Source organism: Trichoplusia ni, chromosome 6 (genome assembly GCF_003590095.1).
Source record: "Trichoplusia ni isolate ovarian cell line Hi5 chromosome 6, tn1, whole genome shotgun sequence".
Classification (NCBI taxonomy): domain Eukaryota; kingdom Metazoa; phylum Arthropoda; class Insecta; order Lepidoptera; family Noctuidae; genus Trichoplusia; species Trichoplusia ni.
In genome coordinates, this window is record NC_039483.1 from 17,452,144 (window position 1) to 17,471,624 (window position 19,481).

General features: G+C 34.8%; 1 long non-coding RNA gene across 1 annotated transcript; it reads right to left on the reverse strand.

Moving 5' to 3' along the window:
• Positions 1–8,146: 8,146 nt before the first annotated feature.
• On the reverse strand, positions 8,147–10,313 carry LOC113495351. Its single transcript, XR_003400710.1, has 5 exons — positions 10,299–10,313; positions 9,901–9,944; positions 8,928–9,141; positions 8,547–8,702; positions 8,147–8,359 (listed from the first exon to the last, which is right to left on the reverse strand). It is a non-coding gene; the product is annotated as an uncharacterized LOC113495351 (long non-coding RNA).
• Positions 10,314–19,481: the final 9,168 nt, after the last annotated feature.

A 19,481-nucleotide genomic window follows, 5' to 3' on the forward strand; every position in this document is an offset into this window, starting at 1 on the left:
CACCAATAAAACCCTCGAAAGCTATTCAAATTCCGCTTTGGCTCTTATTCAAATGCTCTCACAAATCGGATTTACTCGCTACTTGTTAAGACTGCCCTGTTTTACCTTTCTTTTTATTTATTTTTCGTCTATTGCGAGAAAAGTTTTTGTTGTACTCCCCGCGATTGAGAAGCCTTGTTCGAAGACGGAGATATCTTGCGATTGTTCGAGAAATTTACTGCGAATTTATCTTTAGTCTTTTGTTCTTGGGTGGTAACTTGTATTGAGGTACCTATTGGGAAAATAAAGTGATTCGAAGTTAAAAAATACTTTGTCGCTTTGGAAAATGAAAATACCGTAAAAGTCCGTTCGATAGATATTTAAAAAAATTAAGGAATTTATCGAAACAATCAAAACTAATTTACTCCTTTAACGTTTAGTAGGGAATTTGGGCCATTCGGTAACAAAAAAGTAATAAAAATGAGGTTAGGTACTGTTATCAATTTATGTTTGCGGGACGAAGAAAAACTACATATATATTTTGTATCCAATATTAATAAACTGCCAGACGAGAAAGAAAATGTTGTCATAGCTATTTTCATGTTTCCATTTAGTCACAAAACTCTCTTTTATTATTAAAATAAAAGTTAAAGTTTTATTATATTATTTTAAACATACGGAACATTTTTTTTATGACAGACGCAAAATCAAAATGAAGTTCTTTATTCAAATTAGGCTACTAAGTGGCACTTTTTGACATACAAATTACATTCGAGCACCTAGTTTACCGCTTCCTATTCGAGTGCTTTGCTGCGAGAGAAGAAACTGTCTCCCAAATCTGTTTTGTAAAAAGACAAAAACTTAGGATTAGTATTTTTTTGCAAACGTACGCACTCTGATTTATTTTAATTAGACATATTTTTCGCAGAAGTTTTATTACTTACTTCAAAGAAGGTAAGTACTCGTATTATATCTACTAATGCTTAGGGGCGTCTCGCAGCTACTGGCATATTTACTGTAGTTTATAGGGACTTGCTGCATAAGGTTGAAGCTAGTGGTCGCCACACGCTACAAAGCATTGCTTGCTCTTCTATATAAACTGCGTAAAAGTATAGGAAATATGCCAATAGCGGCGTTTTGTGGTTGTGGCCGGTGGCCCGTGTGCGGGAGCCCGTAATCACGTTAGTTCAAGCAACTTTGACTTGATACATCAAATAACTAGTAGGTAGTTGATAGACCATTTCCCTACACCTACCGACAATTGATTCTATAAAAGACAGCTTGTTATTAAAAACATCCGCGCAGTAACACACTTTTTCAATACACCTCATTGTAAAACATTGCCTAGTATCGATAATAAAGGAGCTCACTACAAACCTCTAAAGTAAAATTGAGAGGTAATAAACCGTTGGGTACTACCCTCGACCAAATATAAAGTAAGAAACAAAAGGTTCTCACAATATTTTCGTCAAATTACGCGCTGTATCGATCCTCCCGCAGCGTCTGTTGCATAAATGCATTAGTCTGAAGATAGGCACCTCGCACTATCGTGATGTGAGTCACAAGCGGTAGCGGAGACCAGAAAAAAAAGTTTTATTCATGATAGTATTTTTATTGTTTGTGTTGTATCTAAAGGGAAAAGTACGCCAGGGTAATGATTTGATAGCTAGGTTTATGAAATCTATTGAATTTAACTACCAGGTACGTGTAGTACTGACGTGTTGCGTGTGAACGGTTAGTTTGTCTAGAGAGTAACGAAAGAAGTATGAATACTTAATGGAGACAGATCTGAATAAATAGGTAGATCCTTAGAGTCTTAGGTTTGTGTATGTATACTTGTCAGCCCATATTTTTCCGTAGAATATATCGAAATTAAGCGCTATACTACAACTGATCTCGATGCTATCTTAATTAATTTTGTTCCATTTTAAATTATTAGACAATAGTTCCACACTAACAGTTTGTAAAACAATTTTATGTGGAAAGTTCATTCATATAAGAAGATTGTCTGTGGCCACGAGTTTTTCCATTCATAAGACGTATTACATCCAGATAGTAGGTTCATTTTCCTAGTTATAACTTTGAAGATAAGTCATTCTGAACAAGGCTTAAAAATTATATAATTAAAACAAATTAAATTAAGGCTCGATATTTAATATCAAAACCTCTAACCTCTTACAAGTTGTACCACTCGGGGTCCTCTTCGTCCTCCCTAAATTTATTCTTAATAAAGCGCGGAGCGGCCGTCCGATGTATTTTTTGATATCTCTCGCTTTGCGATGAAAGCTTGCAATCCACCGGTGTTTTTCTTTGGGGATTGAGTTTGTTCAACGTTTTGATCACGTATTTTCGATGGCCGACCTCCCAACCTATACGGAGAATAAAGTAATTTTTTACGGCTTTTGAAGTTTATATTTTGTTTATGTTGTATCGTCTTCGGGATTTTAAGTAGTTGGCTGTTTGTTTATAGTTTTGATACTAAGTATCTGGGGTATAACTGGTTTTTTGAAAATGGTATCTATGGTATAGATCTGATATGTGGTTTAATTAATAGTGTAGATGATTAGTAAAAATATAAATCAGCATTTTCAAACTAGAGATTCACACACAACCTAAAGATCACGTCAAAATTTTATTTAGTCGTCCTTAAGTTTGTATGGATTTACTATGAGCATTCAAAACAGATAAGTAAAGAATTCTGGCTAAGACAACGAGGGTTTTGATGAGTTTAGATACATATTAATTCAATCAGTTAATATTTTATCGATATCTATAGAGATTTCATGTGACAAATATGATAGTATTCTTATCAGCGGTATTTAGATGCTTTAAAATATTACTTTACCTCTGTAAGTATTTTTCACGTATCTGTTTTTACGTTGTACGACGACGCTTTCAAACACATGCTGATCCGAATATAAACCTTCAAGTTAAACAATATATACTAATAGAAAATTTTATTTTTACAGCTTTACAATCAAAACAAACTTTTTAAGTTAAAATAAATTATTTCCTTATTTTACAGGTCTGTAATAGGTCCTAGAGGCTTTCTATCTGTATCCACTTAACAAATTGTTTGAGGAAAATATACTTGTTAACTTTCTTACGTTATTAATGTTTTAGAAAGAGTATGGTTTCTGAGATTTTGTAAGATTGGTAATATAATGTTGTTGCACTATTGTGGACGATTGTATTATGATACATTCGTTATGTTTATTCCCCAAAGCTAATGTTTAATGTTTTTCGGAAAACAATGAAATTAAGGATATTTTCATAAGTCAAGCTCCTCATGACTTTAAGATATCGTTAACTAAGTACTTAGTTTATGTTTCAAGAGGGTTAGGTTTAGTTTATTGAAATTTTCATCTCATATCCTCGATAATGTTTTTTATTTTGTAAATGAGAGATCTGTCGCTTATAAGATGTAGGTGTGTAATAAAAAAATAAAAGAATATTGTGGAACTCTAGCAAATTCTATTCGATTTGTTAGATCGAGTAAGCAAAGATTCGCGAATGAATTATTTCAAGCTACAATTGTAGTTCGTGTTTGAGTTATTGATCTGAGTCTCAATAGACCTCGGCTGAGCAGAAACTAACAAGAAGCGAGGAGGCAGCCAACACAAACTCCAACATGAACCAGCAAAGTAAACAACTTTTATAAAATACACCTCCAAACAGCCGATGTTAGCGGAAAACTAATTCAGGAGTATTCAGGAGATTCAGTCCAAAGATAACTTTACTTAAAATATACAGTCCAAGTTCTGCGGTAAAAAGTGGAGGCTTCGCCAAGATGGCTGGGCGTGGCGTGGCGGTGGGCGGGCGGAGGGCGGGGCCGCCCAACTGTGTCAAGTGTTTTCAGATGGATTATTTTTCTTTGATGGCTCTTACTGAGAAAGCTCCTCGTCGTAATGGAGTGGGCTATACTTGGTATACTGTAGCTATGGCTCTGCTGTCTTTAATAATGGCCGTGTCTTTTATTAAAGTTGGTTTTAGGTGGATTAAAGGATTTCCTTTTATAGAAAAATGTTTGGCTTGGAAACTTTACTGGGTGTACCTGTCGGGCTGAACAGTTATTATTAATGAGAGAATCAGAGACATTAAAATCTGTATTTTAATAGTTTTGTAGTTTTTTACAGTTCCACTGAAAAGTAAATATAGATAACACAATGGCTCCGTTCAATGTTCTTACATGAACAAGAAACTAATCAGCTCGTAAGATGATTGTCGAAACATCAGTTATGTAATAGCTCGGTAAACCATAAATTAACAATAGTCTGAGAAACAGAGGTACCTATATTATTATGTATTTCTTTATTTGATGTGTGGATTGCATGTGACGTGACTGCCCAAAAGTCGTAGTTGTCGGGGTTCATATACTTTAGTTTTTATGTGTTTACGTTTGTAATAATATATTTTATTACCTATATTGAAAGTGACTTGTATTTTATATCATCATCAGTAGACCATTACTCCTAGAGAGCGTAGCATTAGCCTATGATTAAGGACTCCGGTTGGGTCCGAAGCTAGTCATCATTTAATTTTCATGTTTTCCAACGCTTTTTTAAATATCTGCATAATTTGAATTCTTCATCGAAATGTCCTGGTGAATATTACAAAATGTTTAATATCCCAGTGTGGATGTGTGTGTTCTGATCCACCCTTACTTATTTTATTTGATCACCTTTATTGTTCACTAGCTGTTGCCCGCGACTCCGTCCGCGTGGTTAGAAGGTATAAGTTATGATTTATATCTGCCCTGTTTTTTCCACATTTTCCATTGTATCTTCACTCCTATTAGTCGCAGCGTGATGGTTTTCTTCCTCAATGAATGTTCTATTCAACACAAAAACTCTGGATTTTTTTTCAATTTGAACCAGTAGTTAATGAGATTAGCGCGTTCAAACAAACAAACTCTTCAGCTTTTTATATTAGTATAGATTTGAAAAGTATAGTTTATTCAACATATTTAATTCAGAAAACATGTTGTTTATGATTAAATGGTATTCATACAGCTAAACATAAAGAAGACAGACGAAACAAAGAACTCAACAAAACAACAGAGATTCGAAGATGACAAATTGGTTTTAAATTAAACAAAGCCGTCGGTAAAGCACATTTCATTTTCCCAGTGAGCGCGACACAATATATCACACAATTTCTGTAACAAACCGCTCCCCGACGTAATTCTTTCAATTTCATCATGTATATTTAAATGAGTTTGTATAACAGAACGTCTGAAGCGGCCCCGCGCTTTAATATGTACGGAGACACTCTTATTATCTTACGAGAGGTGCGTGTACATTTTCATCTGTTACGTCAGTTTACCTGTGTCGTAGCGGTTGGTTAGATGGTGTAACTATTCAGTATAAGATAAGATGGTTAGTACCGACATATTTCTTTTTGTGATGGGAAACGGTGTCAATAATGATTACGACTATGAATCTAGCACATAACCAGTTACCAATCTATTGAGGTACTACTGTCTGTCTGTCTGTCACCAGGCTGTATCTTAGTAACCGTGATAGCTATTGCCTTTTTTTTGCCGCTATAACACCGAGTATTAAAACTTAAGATCGAGATCGATCGCAAGAACTGTAACGGTAATTAAGTATGCGGGTATTTTCAGCCAATCGATTTTTCGTTTTCTGTTTTAAGGTACACTCAGTGTCGCGAGTTCGACTCGCACTTGACCGGGTGTGGCTCAGTAAGCTTACTGTTCATTATGTTACGCTTGACGTGCTATTTTCTATGTCGGCAAAGGGTAGATATTTTTGCATGTACCTACCTATATTTATGTGGTTATATGATTCAATTTAGTGCCTTACTGGCCTTTGTTAAAAAAATGTTTGGAGAAATGTGCATCTAATTCATATTTTCCATGACTTAAAATACTTACCAATAAATCAACATCCAAACTCGTGTTACCTTCCCCGTGACGCACGACAACGGGAACATCCCCCAGCCCGCGTCGCGCTGTAGATTTTTTCCAATTTTGTTGCGTCGACGTGTCGAGAAAAATCCTCTTTTGATTTATATTTTAATTCACCGTCTCATTTCAATTTATGGACGAGTCGATTGCTTTGTAAAGGCATTTGTACCTGTCTAATGTCATATACATGCTAATGTTCCTGTTCAGATATATTTAAGTGGGACTCAAAGGAATATTAAATTGGTGTCGTTGCAGTAACTTTTTGTCACGCGACTACGTGAAGTTCTAATTTAGTCATTTGTATTTTTGAATTTGTATCAACTGAAGATTTGTTGTACTGTTTTAATTAACTACAGAGTCATTTGGGTAATTATAGTTGAAAAAAATAATTATATTTTGAACTGATAGATGGACCTTTTGGTAGAATATTGATTGTAGGATTTCTTACTCTTATCGCATTATGTTATTAATATCATATTTAATTTGAGCATACGTTATAGTTAAGCCTTGAAATAAGATTTAATTAGGTAGTCCGATCATTTTATTTGTAAACTGAGGGTAGAATAACATTCCAAATTCAACTCTTCCTATATCTAATTACTTCAAAAAAAATCTTTATACCAAGCTACGTACCTACTTCGCCGTTTTTGATAAGTGCTCAGTGAACGATTGTCGTAAAGTGTAAACATTGTTGTTTGAGAGGCACTAATATCGTCGCTAAGTGGTGCTGGACGGCTGCCGGCTTTGATCCCGGGATATTGACTCTGGCCCGCATATCATTTGCGCGGAACTCACGGGGTCGATTTTCCTTTTGTCTATTATTTTTATTAAAATGTTCTATTGTTGATTTTGATGTGTGTTTTGATGCTTTTATTCTCGTTGGATGCTATATAATAGAATTAGATTAGACTATTCTACGCCATTGTAATAAGTGTGTATAGAATACAGTCATAACATCCCACTAATATCCTACTACGAGTAATATTATAAACGCGACAGTTTGAATGTGGACGTATGGATGATGTCTTTCAGGAAAAAACTACTGAACGGATTATGATGAAACTTGTTATGCAGATAGCTTATAACCTGGATTAACACAAGATAAACTTTTATCCAGATTTGAGCCTGGAATCATTTTCTAAGTGTAGCTAGCGGGCTCGTGGTAAACAGCTAGTGATTGCTTACAACCTTACGTAATATTTTTGTGACCCGTTACGGCATCTAGGGATGATTTGAAATCAACTATTTAAATAAATTTGTCACGAACAAAACTTCTTTTAATTATCTAATTAAGGATTACGAAGGAAATAATTTTGCTTTTAGAAGAAGCAGTGCTACAGATTAATCGAGAAATAGAGGATACCAAATCGTGTAGTGTGACCCGGCCCCCTCTCGAAACACCCCCGTTCTCTGGAAAATATTTAAATGAAGATCATCTGTTACTAGCGAAGCTTTTTACTAGCGCCGTCCTGTCCCCCGCCTTATAATGTTGTTTTAAAATAAAGTATTCGCGTTGTTTTAGGCTATAAAGTCTTTATTATGCCTTACTTAGTTGTTTTATGTCGCTTTATGTTTTAACCTTGATATCTTGAGTTTAACGTTCTGAGAATTTCATTTTCCTGTGATGAAGTGAAATTGTGTAGTTGATTACTAATATTCACATGTTGATATAAAAACTGCTTGTACATTGTACAATGATCCTTAAAAACAGGATTGCTGGGAACTTCACTTTTGGGCATTGGATTTCTACAAGCAATACATTCGCTTTTAAAAGTCCTATACAAGCACGGCTTGAGTCTAATATGTTAACATAAGTTGCAGTAATAGGGTTAAGGGTAAGGTAAAGAAAATCCAAAATATCATCTAACCTATTTAATTTGTTAATATGTATGTTATATAAATGCATGAAAAAACAAAGTCTTAAATATTAATTAGTAAACACTCAAATCAACTGAAAAACAAATCGCCTCCAGGGCTCAACTAAACACCCAATCGAACTTGTTTGGATGTAACTATGTATATAATATGAATGCATGAAAAACTTAAAAGACTTAAATCTACTGTAAAACACCATATAATACTATTGATAAACGAAACTGCCTCCAGGGTTAACTAAAAGTACCTGCTGACTGTGAAAGGTATCCAAAACTTATTTGTACATATATTATATAAAAAACTGACATATAACGGAAAAGTGCTTCTTTGTGACGAATCATCACAGGAACGGACGCTTATACGAATGCTAACCCATCACCGGAACTATATCTAATGCATGTCTTCATAGATTATCTTGTACATAATATAACGAAAACCGACAAACTAGCCAGATTTAATGCCTTGATTTATTAAGCATGCAAACCGACTGATAATCGCAAGTGACTTATTCTAATTTAAGCATGTGTTACAGCTAGAGTTTCTACATTGAATGTCTTCTTCATAAGTATGAATCATCTGGAACAAAAGAGAATACGTTTATTTATATACGGTAATAACATTCGCGTCAATTTAAAATATTGCAATTTAAAATCTAGTGAAATGTAGCCACATATTTAGGTAGATACCAAAAATTGAGAAAAAATCCTGCACATAGCTAAGTCACGCAAAATTGTGTTAACCAATGCAAAATATGAACACTCACCTTTTTCAAAACTAGTAAAGAATTTAATTTTACCGCGCCAGCATGGGGCACGTCCAGAACCATTTAGCGGGCGCCATGCGAGCGAGCGGTCGCGACGCCGGCCCTCGGGAGCTGGCCTGCCGCCATTGTCAGGACTGCTACCCAGACAGATCCTGCCTGTAACAACCAAAGAAACATCCTATTAATTATTTTGTTGTTGGTTTCCACAGAGAAAATTGTAGTTTGCGTGACGCTGTGGTGTCACGGAAGTCGAACCTACATATTATAAATGAAAAATGGTGCTGGTTTCGAGTACCTACAAGAGTAAACATGTGATCGGAAAATAAACAGTTTGTCATGAAATTTATACAGTCTGTAAAGTCGCAGGGTAGTTACACTTACCACACAGCTGCAGGCCAGAGGTTTCTGCAGAAGACCCATAAGGAGTTATTGTAAAACATTTTAGCGTATAAGCGCGCCTGCACGAGGCTCGCGCCGAGCCGCGTGAGCCGCGCTGCCGAGCGAGCGGGCGGGCGGCGTCCGGCGACGCCGGCGTCCGCGGCCTCGGGCGCGTTGGCCTGCCGCCGCTGCCAGGACTGCTGCTAACAGATCCTGCCTGCGACAACAGATATACAGTAAAGTACAGTCAATATAGACTATAATTTAGTATTTAACACACAAGGATTGGATAACATACAATTTGGAGTTATTAAAACGATACAGCGCTAATACATTTCGGACAAATTTGACGGAAGAATGTCACGAACAACTCCAAATAAAATAATTACATATCAAATTGATTTCCATAAATAGATAATAATTTGTTGACATGGTTATAATTACATAAATTAATTATATGAATACTATGTAACGTAGCGGCTAACATAATGTGTGTCCGAATCTAAGCTAGAAAACCGAAATTGTTGTAATTTGACAATGCTAATAATTTCTTCTCCAGAGGCATTTTCTGTAAAACAAGGTATCTGGTCACAGTGGATTTTATGAAGAAAGTTTCCGGCACGAGGTGCTATCTATGAACAGAGATTTCAGTCAGCAGTGTGTCCTATGGACCGATATATCTACGGACAATGTTTTCTATCAACAGTTTTCGGCGAAACGCGCTGTCTAGTAACAGAGATTCCTATCAACTTTGCTTTCTGTGTGTAGTGGTATCGCACAAGCGTGTTTCTATCTTACGTTCCACACTCAACAAAAACAATTAAGTTGGGTGGCGATGCAATTAGAAGTAATGTATTAACCGCATTCCCTCCTACATCACTACACGAAGGTTGTATTAAACGCGAAATGCTTTGCGTGCTTTGTAAGTCACTTAAAATCTTTATCAGCATATGATTTTCAAAATTAAATGACTTACCACGCTGCTGCAGGCCAAGGGGTTAGGCAGGAGACTCTGGCTCACTGAAACAAAAAGAAAATTTCATTGTACCTAATGCTTCCGTAGATAAGGAATACCACGCGTTTGGAAACTTCTAGAATGCCTCGGATTTTCCTCAATTAAATCATTTCAGTTCACATACTAAACAAGGTGAAAAGTTAAAAAAATATCAGCACGTGGTGTGAAAATTTTTCACAAAATGGCGCATGGACTTGGTCAAGATGGGTGATAACTATTCAAAACTGTTCTATTAATTTTCACTTTACTAATTAATTAGTAGTTCACATAAATTATTTTGAAAATTACATATCAAATACTGAAAACTACAAATTAAAAATAAGAAATATTGTTAAGTAATCATAATATTAATAACTCACGTCTCGCTGCAACGCCCGAGTGCGATGATCGCTAATTTGTCAAGCTTTTTATACCCTAATGTGACTACCAAACAATAACGTGGTAACTGAACATTGTGCGGCACTAGCTTACACTCGAGACATCGCTTGTTTGATAACTTAATAATGCATTCAAAATCACCATATGTAATTTCTTTAGTTTATTTTAAATCATATATCAATTTTCTCCAAAACAGTTGTGTGTGTAGAAAAGTGGTAATGTATTTCTTTACAGTTTTGTGGTGTTGCTGTTTTTTTTTTTAAAGTGATAATATATTGCTGTTTGCTAGCATCACTCAATATTCATGCAAAAGTAGGTACATGTATTTTTATATCACGTTGTTTTTCTTTTAATATTTTATATGATAATGTTCGAGAAGAAAAAAATAGCGGAGCATATATTATGTTAAAGAAAATTATTGAATGTTTAATGTGCAAGCTGGTGATGCGTTTATTGTTTTTCCGACAACAGCAGATGTATAATATACACGCAATTTATTTAATGAGTTTTGTTGTTTACTAGGGAAATAGGAATTATAATGAGGCATACATAAATTATTCTGAACGTTGTTCAGATCGGTTAATTTCCGTTAGAAAACGAATATTCAAAACATGTCAACGTTAATTCCCTTTTGAAAATGTACCACATTCTAGATAAGCTAGATGTTGAAAGTTCATTTACTTCGTTATTTAGTATTATAGAGTTAATTCAAAGTACCTCCAGAAAAAAAAACTAGTATTATTTTTTCTACCTTCATTTATTCTTCAATAGTATTCTATACTAACATTGTGACCAGAAAAAGTTACTACGGAACAAAATTTAAAATTCTTTTACCAATAGATATAAAGCTTCTTTGGGAAGCACATTGTACATGAAATCATGAGCTATCATAAATAGGAGCAAAGCAACAATCAGAAACATCACATTAATTTATATCAAAATAAATATGTTAAGCGTTACCACTATTTAATTTTGAAAAAATCGGTTGTAGTCGGTTGTTTCATCTGGGTTAATATAATTTTATCAACAGCTGTTCAGCCGAAAGACGTCCACTGCTGGACATTGGCCTCCTCCAAGAAGGTTTGACATAATCGCACGCTTCAACAACAGCATTTGATTTCAGTGAAAACCTTACTAGATATAGCTGTTTTAACATAAATTCGTAGACTACAGTAAAATATTTCGTAGACTACATAGCTCAGAAGGAATCATAACTCTTCATGGCTCGTAGCTGGGAAAAGATCTAGAAAATTTGTCGATTTTATAAGATTCAATTAAGTTCCTGCCGAACTGAATATGGCATACTTCTGATTTTATTACGTTACATCGTTTGATGGCTTTACTAGTAGTCTTGATAACTTTTCTGTAATGTTGTACATCCGCTGTTGATAAAATAGTATTGGAAAGAAAGAAAAGACAAGATTGAACTGAACATTTTAGCAGACCATAAAATATCACGGAATTTAGAAAACCATAAACCCTAACCCTACATATTCCAACAAATGTAGGTAATTTTCCAACATTTTTACGGTAATCCAACTACAAATTATAGGTAATTCATATTGAGATTTTCTTACGTTTGCGAAGAAAAGTAGGAAAATGTTATTAAGAAGTAAAATTCAATCATAGTGTGAAATACAAATTGCATACGAAATTAAGAACCATGTTTTTGGCAATATTTCTAGGTGAGTAACCTAAAATACTTAACAATAAATGAGATGATCCTGCCTATTTAATAATACGCAATATCTAAGTGAGTACCTACTCCACCTACACCAGCGTAGGCAGATCAGTATCTTCGTACGTAGGTAGTACTTCAAATTACTTTTATAAATGTACCCTCTTACAAATAAAACACAGTAGCAGAGCCATTCTTTACAGATAAAATATATTACGAGAACTTCTACCTAAACCACTAAATCAAAGTACATAGCTGGCTATATAAAGTACATAAATCCTGCGCCATTTTGGCTCGGTAAATTTAATAATCCTGGGAGCTCGTCCTTAGTAAAGACAAATGTCCACGGGCCACCCGGCACCCCACTCGGAAAATATTACATAAGTTTCCTGAAAAAAAAAGGGGTTGGGAGGAGTCGGGAGTCGGGTAGGCGTGGTCTCGACACGCCTCCCTGGGTGGGCGGAGCTCGCTCCAGCTCTGTTACAACCTGGTGTGGTCCAAGATTTGAAGATTTAATTAAATGAAGGCAAATAATTTGGTCTGAGTGCTGTGAAGTAATTTCGGGCGACACATAAATTGTTCCGAGTAATGGTCTTGTTTAGCGAACTGTATTGTATACAGGTTTTATTTTCTTGACAACACTTAATAAGTACCTATCTGTTATTCTGGAGTACCTTTTTTCGATACGAACCTTAAAACTGAATCCTCAGTTACCTGTGTTCGCTTGACTGTTTTCTATGTCAAACTTTGGCAAAACCTATCTTTAATTAAATAACATGATTAGTTAACGTCACACCTAAATGTGTCTCTTAGATGATTTTATAGATAAAATGACGGCAAGGGTTTTTCTAAGAAGTTCTACTGCATAGTTTTAAATGTGTATAACCCAAGAGTCATTTAAACATTGTATAAAAGTAGAAAATAAACGCTTGAGGTTCGAACTAATATCTCAAGTTAATTTTTAAATAACTTAGATTGTAGATACTACTTAAATGTTGTACTTATTGAAAAGAATTACGAAATTAATAATTGTTTTGAATGTTAGCTATCGCTACTTTTAACATTTCTCATTTATTCAATTTTTTTGTTGTTTATCAAATACAATTAAGCAGTAATGAAATATTTATTACTATATGTAGGACCTTTTTTAAGAAGGAAATGAATGAAGTATTGACGGTCGGCTAAAGTATTGATCTATTATATAGCAATAATAAGGTAATGTTAAATACAACCTTTTTAAGTTCAGCCGACACGGCATGGTATCTTGTTAATTATTAATGTATAATTAATGATATTGCTGAAATGTATGAGGAGGCACCTGGATGTAATTATTTATAATAAAATGATGTGGGTTCTGAAAAAGGTGGTCTACATTCTCCTATTATAATTATTCCGCAATTTTGGAAGTAGGCATCTGGTGTCTTATAAATTTAGTGGAAGCCAAATATTCAGCACAAATAGGTAAAATATTTAGTTATTATATTGTATAATATGTATTTGATTCGAGTCAAAAAACTATAATGTGTTTTAAATAACAATATATTTTTTTTAACTAATATGATAGATTTGTGGGAAATTATCTGCATTACGCTAGAAGCTTTATGTTCTAAATAACTTGTACTAAGTATAAAATTTTCTTATTAGATAATGTTCCTTTGCTATTTCCATTAGCAATTTTTTAACAAAGTGTGTTCTAAACAAAACGCGCTCTTTAACCAAATTACGCATAGAATGGGGTGAAAATAAAGCAAAAAAAAACACAACAAATTAATGAGGCTCAGTAACTTCGGGATGGAGGGACCACACAAATGCTAATTTGTAACAACTAAACATTTTTCGGTACGATTTCCAAAAAGAATGCTGTACAATTGAGGCCAAATAAAGAAAACAGTGTTTTTTTAATAATTCGGGAAGAGGAAAGAATCCCTAATTTTGTTTTTTTTTTAATAATAAGAGTTAGTAATTGAAGAGAATCTAAATGAGTCTATAATTTTAATATTATTTTTTTGTATTTTGCTTTTAAAAAATACAAGGGTAAGCGTAACTTGATGGAAGAATTTCGGGTACTGATACTTAATGTCAACAATGTTTATGCTGTCTAATGAAGCACCAACTTTCAAACGAACCTTTAAGTTCCAAATACAAAGAAAAACAAAATAGAAACGGGTGCACAATGAATGTGACCGGCAGTGTATCCAGTATTCCCTCGCATCTGGCTCTCAATTTAAAACAAAAAGGTAACCCACAGAGGCCACAGGAACTTCGGGCAAAAGGACCATCTCCACCCACTTCCTGTTGTTTGTCTCCCGTACACACATATTTTTTAACTAAGTGCCTATTTTGAATAAAAATGCGTCTCCCTTAACCGTTAAAATGTACGGAGCGAGTCCTGAAGATTTATGTTGGTGCGTTCTCTTTATTTAAGAGATAACGCGCTATTGTTCGTAATTTTGGTCGGTCGTGTATTCTCAGAGTTGTATGCGAACGTTTTGTATCTAATTGAGAAGAGGAAGTTGTAAGGTACAGGTGAGAAATGGGGAAAACCGGGAAAATGAGAATGTGTGTAGCTGAACTGATGTGTTTCTGTGATGTTTGGAAAAAAATAAGTATACCATTCAATTAACCTTCCCTAATAGGATGGTATTACATAGGTTTTGTTTCGTGTATACAACAGCTGTATAATAGTGCGGAATAAGATGTTTTCAACCTTCAATAGCAAGTAGTTAAGGGTGGTGTTTCATATAATTGAATTGGATAAAATATCGGCAATATTTTTTTCTACTATTATCTACTATCGTGAGACTGATTCATTATTAAATGATGTAACGGTTTACTCACGCGTATTTATCGGGGGTGTCCGACTAGTTTTGGACCCAACCGGAGTCCTTAATCATGAGCTGTCGCGGCGGGATCGCGAGTCAAACTGATTTTTTTTATATTACCTTGACAACGTAGACTTCAGTCAGGTATTTCTCTAACACCTATCCAAATAGAAACCTCACTGGCGAAATATTCACCTATCGCAAAACCGCAGCCGCGCTAGGGCGTCACAAATCATACTTCCTTAACCTAAACCAGATTTTTTTATTCTTACATAACTAAGAAGTTAGCCAAAGTGCAAATATGAATTACCTTCTGCAAAACTATACCATTTGCGTCTAGCATTAACTTATACATCGTCGGAAATTCTAATTAGTTAACAAGCCGATATTTTATCTGTCCCCTGGCTTGAGGTTTCCTCTTATCGCCCTTTAGTTCACCCCAAGTGGCGGGGCGATCCCACTTATATTGATAACCCGTGACCGCCGCCGAAAATAACAACTGTTACGGTCTTGCGAATTAAGTATTGCAGTTGTTTGATATATTGTGTACCATGACCTAGCCGAACCCGGTGTTGTTACAGGCTCCCGAATTCCAGTGGGCAGTTTCTTTTTAACAACTTATGATACTTGTTACTTAGGAAGACGCGGTGCCCTGGTAAAAAAAGTGTAAGTAAATGCCCAAAAGGATTCAGGGTATGTAGGAAAGGTAGCACAAGTTACGGACCACGGATGATACCAACCCGGGCTGTGCAACAGTACATACTTCAAATTGCAAAATGTATTGCATCGTTTAAATAATGCTAACAGTCAACCACAGCACGTTATTTAAGAATTGACAAATGACTTACTATTATTTTGTTACATTGATTGTTCTGTTTTTAGGTGTAGGTAGCTTATTTTCAGGTTATACCTACTAGTACCTAGATACATTTTCCTTAGGTATCTTATCTGAATAGTCACGATACCGTCGGTGTTTTAATCTTTTAAATTACATTTCACAATCGTTAAAGTAATCAAATATAATGTTTGTAATAACACCCATTTCGTATATCTACAATCTAGATTAACTTTAGTAACATAATGTGTAACATAATTTGAAAAAAATATTTTCTACAGTTGTGTTATTAAAAAATTGTATGAAAATCTTAGAGTCCATTCGTGAAACACGTCTCAGCGATAAAATCTCTCATTACGGCACCTTGTAACTATTAATATTCGTAAATTCTCTGTAATCCAAGTGGTACCTATAAATAGTATTCTATTCCACAGAACATTATCACGTCAAGCGGCTGTAGTTATGTGGTTACCGGCGAGGTACGCGGCGGCGGCGCGCGGCGCCCGCGCATTGCATCGTGATCTTTACCGATACCGATAGCTACTCGATAATCGCGCGCACTGTGCAAACAGTCGCTTTCATGTTCACGAATTTTTGCAATCGATTACTGTACAGGGTGTTCCGATATACATATAGAAAGTTACATGCTTACTCGAGTACCTAGTACCTACCTACTTGAGGAGGTTAATTTTTACACTAGAATATTAATCACAGATAATCCAGAAAAATAAGAGAAATTGATAGAAAAATTGTGAGCAAAGAAACCAAGAATAGATTTTAAAATATTATTTATCACATCACAAATATTTTCATAAGTTGTCGATTATAAACAAGTGCTTCAATTCGGCCAGCATGCTAGTGTTGACATAACTTGGTGTTAAGGTAGGTGGCAAATATTTAGAAGAAGTACAGCTTCAAATCAACCACGAAAATTAAGCGTTTTGCTTCTAAGTGCGGATTTGAATTCCATTAAATTTTGTGGCAAAAATAATTAAGCATGTTCTAATTCAGTTTTTCCGTTGCAGTTTCGGGCTTTGAAAATCAGGGGAAAACGGATGAAATGTGCAATTTTTGTTATGGGCAAAGCCTAATCTATGTCAAATCTATAGATAATTTGAAACGTTAAAAGTAATGCTATAACAACAAGCTGTATATAAAATGAGCGTGGGATCGCAGTAGTTGCGCGTGCGACCGCCGGACGCCTCGGGCGCTGCCGACACAACCTTCTATTACCACCCATCTTCCACTCCGACCGATTAGATTTGTTACCAGGGCTGGTACTTTTATCTATTCAATAATCCATAAGATCCGTGAAACACTTCTTACACGTACTTTTGTAAACCTCTCTGTCAATCTCTCTAGCGCCTGCTAAATTGCGTGTAGCTAAACTCAAAAGTAACTTTAACTATCTTTTTAGTAAGATAACACTTATAGTTTAATAAGGCAATGTTACTTCGACACACGTATTTTGTAGTTTATGCAAAATAATTAATTAATTTTAACTCGAATTAGGCTAATGGTAATTGATTTGTAGAAGAATGATAGAATCTTATACTTCCCGCGATGCCTCTCATCGACGGGATGACGCCCATCGCTCATCAACGGAGACAATACAAACTTCATTATTACATTACCAATAATAACAGTACAAAGCGCAAATACCAAATACTTAAAATGTTCATCCCGCCAGCCCTACAACCGCAAATACTGGAAGTTCTCTGTGTGAATCGCTGGAATTGGTGAATTGGTGTGCTTACATCGGTCAGGGGTCATGCCGCGGTATGAAGCCCTAATCTCGGTAGCGAGGTAACACGAACTGAGCTGATCTTGAGATATTAGATCGGATGAAGCTGTTTCTGTGATTGTGTGATTGCTGTTCGAGAACACTTATCGATACTTTCATCAAACTGTGAGTTTCTTGATGTTTTTTTTTTAAGAGACGTGAGTTGAAAAAATTGAGCATTGAATTGAAATAAAACCGTATTGTATATTATACATTGTTTAATATTTGCAAAATATACGTCAACGGGGCAGAATATGTTGATGCTTACAATATTATCCTTATATTGTCACCACATTAAAAATGTTTAACACATGTTTCATGCAAATAAACACATCTCTACAGCGATTACTAAAAACCCTTCTGCAGCGAGATTTCAATTGAAATAATAATAAGTATACCGTTTTCTCAACGGTCGATTAATATTAAAATAGTTACCTAATCATAATTTGTCGAACCCGTCAAATGCAGTTGATGGATATACTTTTTAGTGTTTGAGTCAACTGTTATTTGAGTTGTCAACGTATTTAATTCAATAGCCCCTAGATGTAAGTAAAATATGCCGACGGAAATTTAAACCAAAACTTGATTATTATTGAAATGAAACTATTTTTAATTTCAATAATAATCATAGATTATGCTTACTATCTTTCAAATGTTATTATAATCACATATTTCGCTTTCGCTGTTATACTTGCAATCGTGTTAACGCATTAATTATAAACTTTTAACAAACTCATGTTTGTTTTTGGAATAATATAAAGTAGCAAGATTTAAAAGTATTTTAAAAGAAACAATGATTTCGTGTAAATAATGAACAACCCAACAATTTATTGTGAATGTCACACATTAATATTGTGCACGTAATTAACATGATGTTCGTGTGAAAATGTGTGTTCATTATGTTTTAATAGGACTTCTGACGTACCTACATAAATTATACGAGTATAGCTATTCACACTATACGCATTTACACGATTGGATTAAACATACGTTAATTAACGTAGAACAACATGGTACATAAGGATATGGTACAACTAGATATGTGTATCGAAACAGCAAAAAGATATACAAATATATTTTTTGTTTAAAACTTATTGAACCATGTAGGTTTTAATTGTTTATCGTTACCCAACAGGAACATTGAGGCAGCGGCTATACTGACAAAATTTCAGCTAAATCGGAAACCGGGATGTTGATACAATTCAACTTGTAACATTTGATTACAGACCGATAGAAAGACAAAGGGCAAGTGAAACTAAATAAAAGCTAGAAAAAATAATGTTAAACTATTAGATATCACCAGCAACAGAAGTTTAAGTGATGGCATTAATCTAAATCTGCGGTTTAAGAGATACCAAAAACTCGTGTGAAGTATAGGGACGATGGAAACACGTTACGGGAGGGGTAGAGCTTTTCTTAGTAGTTCAAGGTACAATGGGCAAATAACATCAAAGTGAAGTAAATCTTGTAATATAACTTTTTAAGTTTCGCCCATTTTGACCAGCTTTAGGTCGAAATTGTTCCAATTCTAAACTTTAATTAACATTTGACTGCCTCAAAATTTTGTTACTTTTAAGACAAGTTAAAACTGACTTTATCTTACGAATATTAACGAAGTTTTATCTATACTAATATATAAGGCTGAAGAGTTTGTTTGAACGCGCTAATCTCAGGAACTACTGAACTACCTAACATCGAGGAAGGCTTTAGGCTATGAACCATCACGCTGCGACTAATATGAGCGAAGATACAATGGAAAATGTGAAAAAAACATTGCAGGTATAAATCTTAACTTATATCTACTACCCACGGGGACGAAGTCGCGGGCAACAGCTAGTTTATTATATTTACGAGTAATAATACATACAAAATCTCTTAGTTTTTCAGTAACCAAAACATAATTCCGATATAACAATACTATTTACCGAGCTTTCAATACAAAACCAACATGCGTGCATCACACAGATTGGACACCGCGTCATGACCTGACATCAGCTAACAAACATACTAACACGACTACTAAACTACATCTCAAGTAGAAATGAA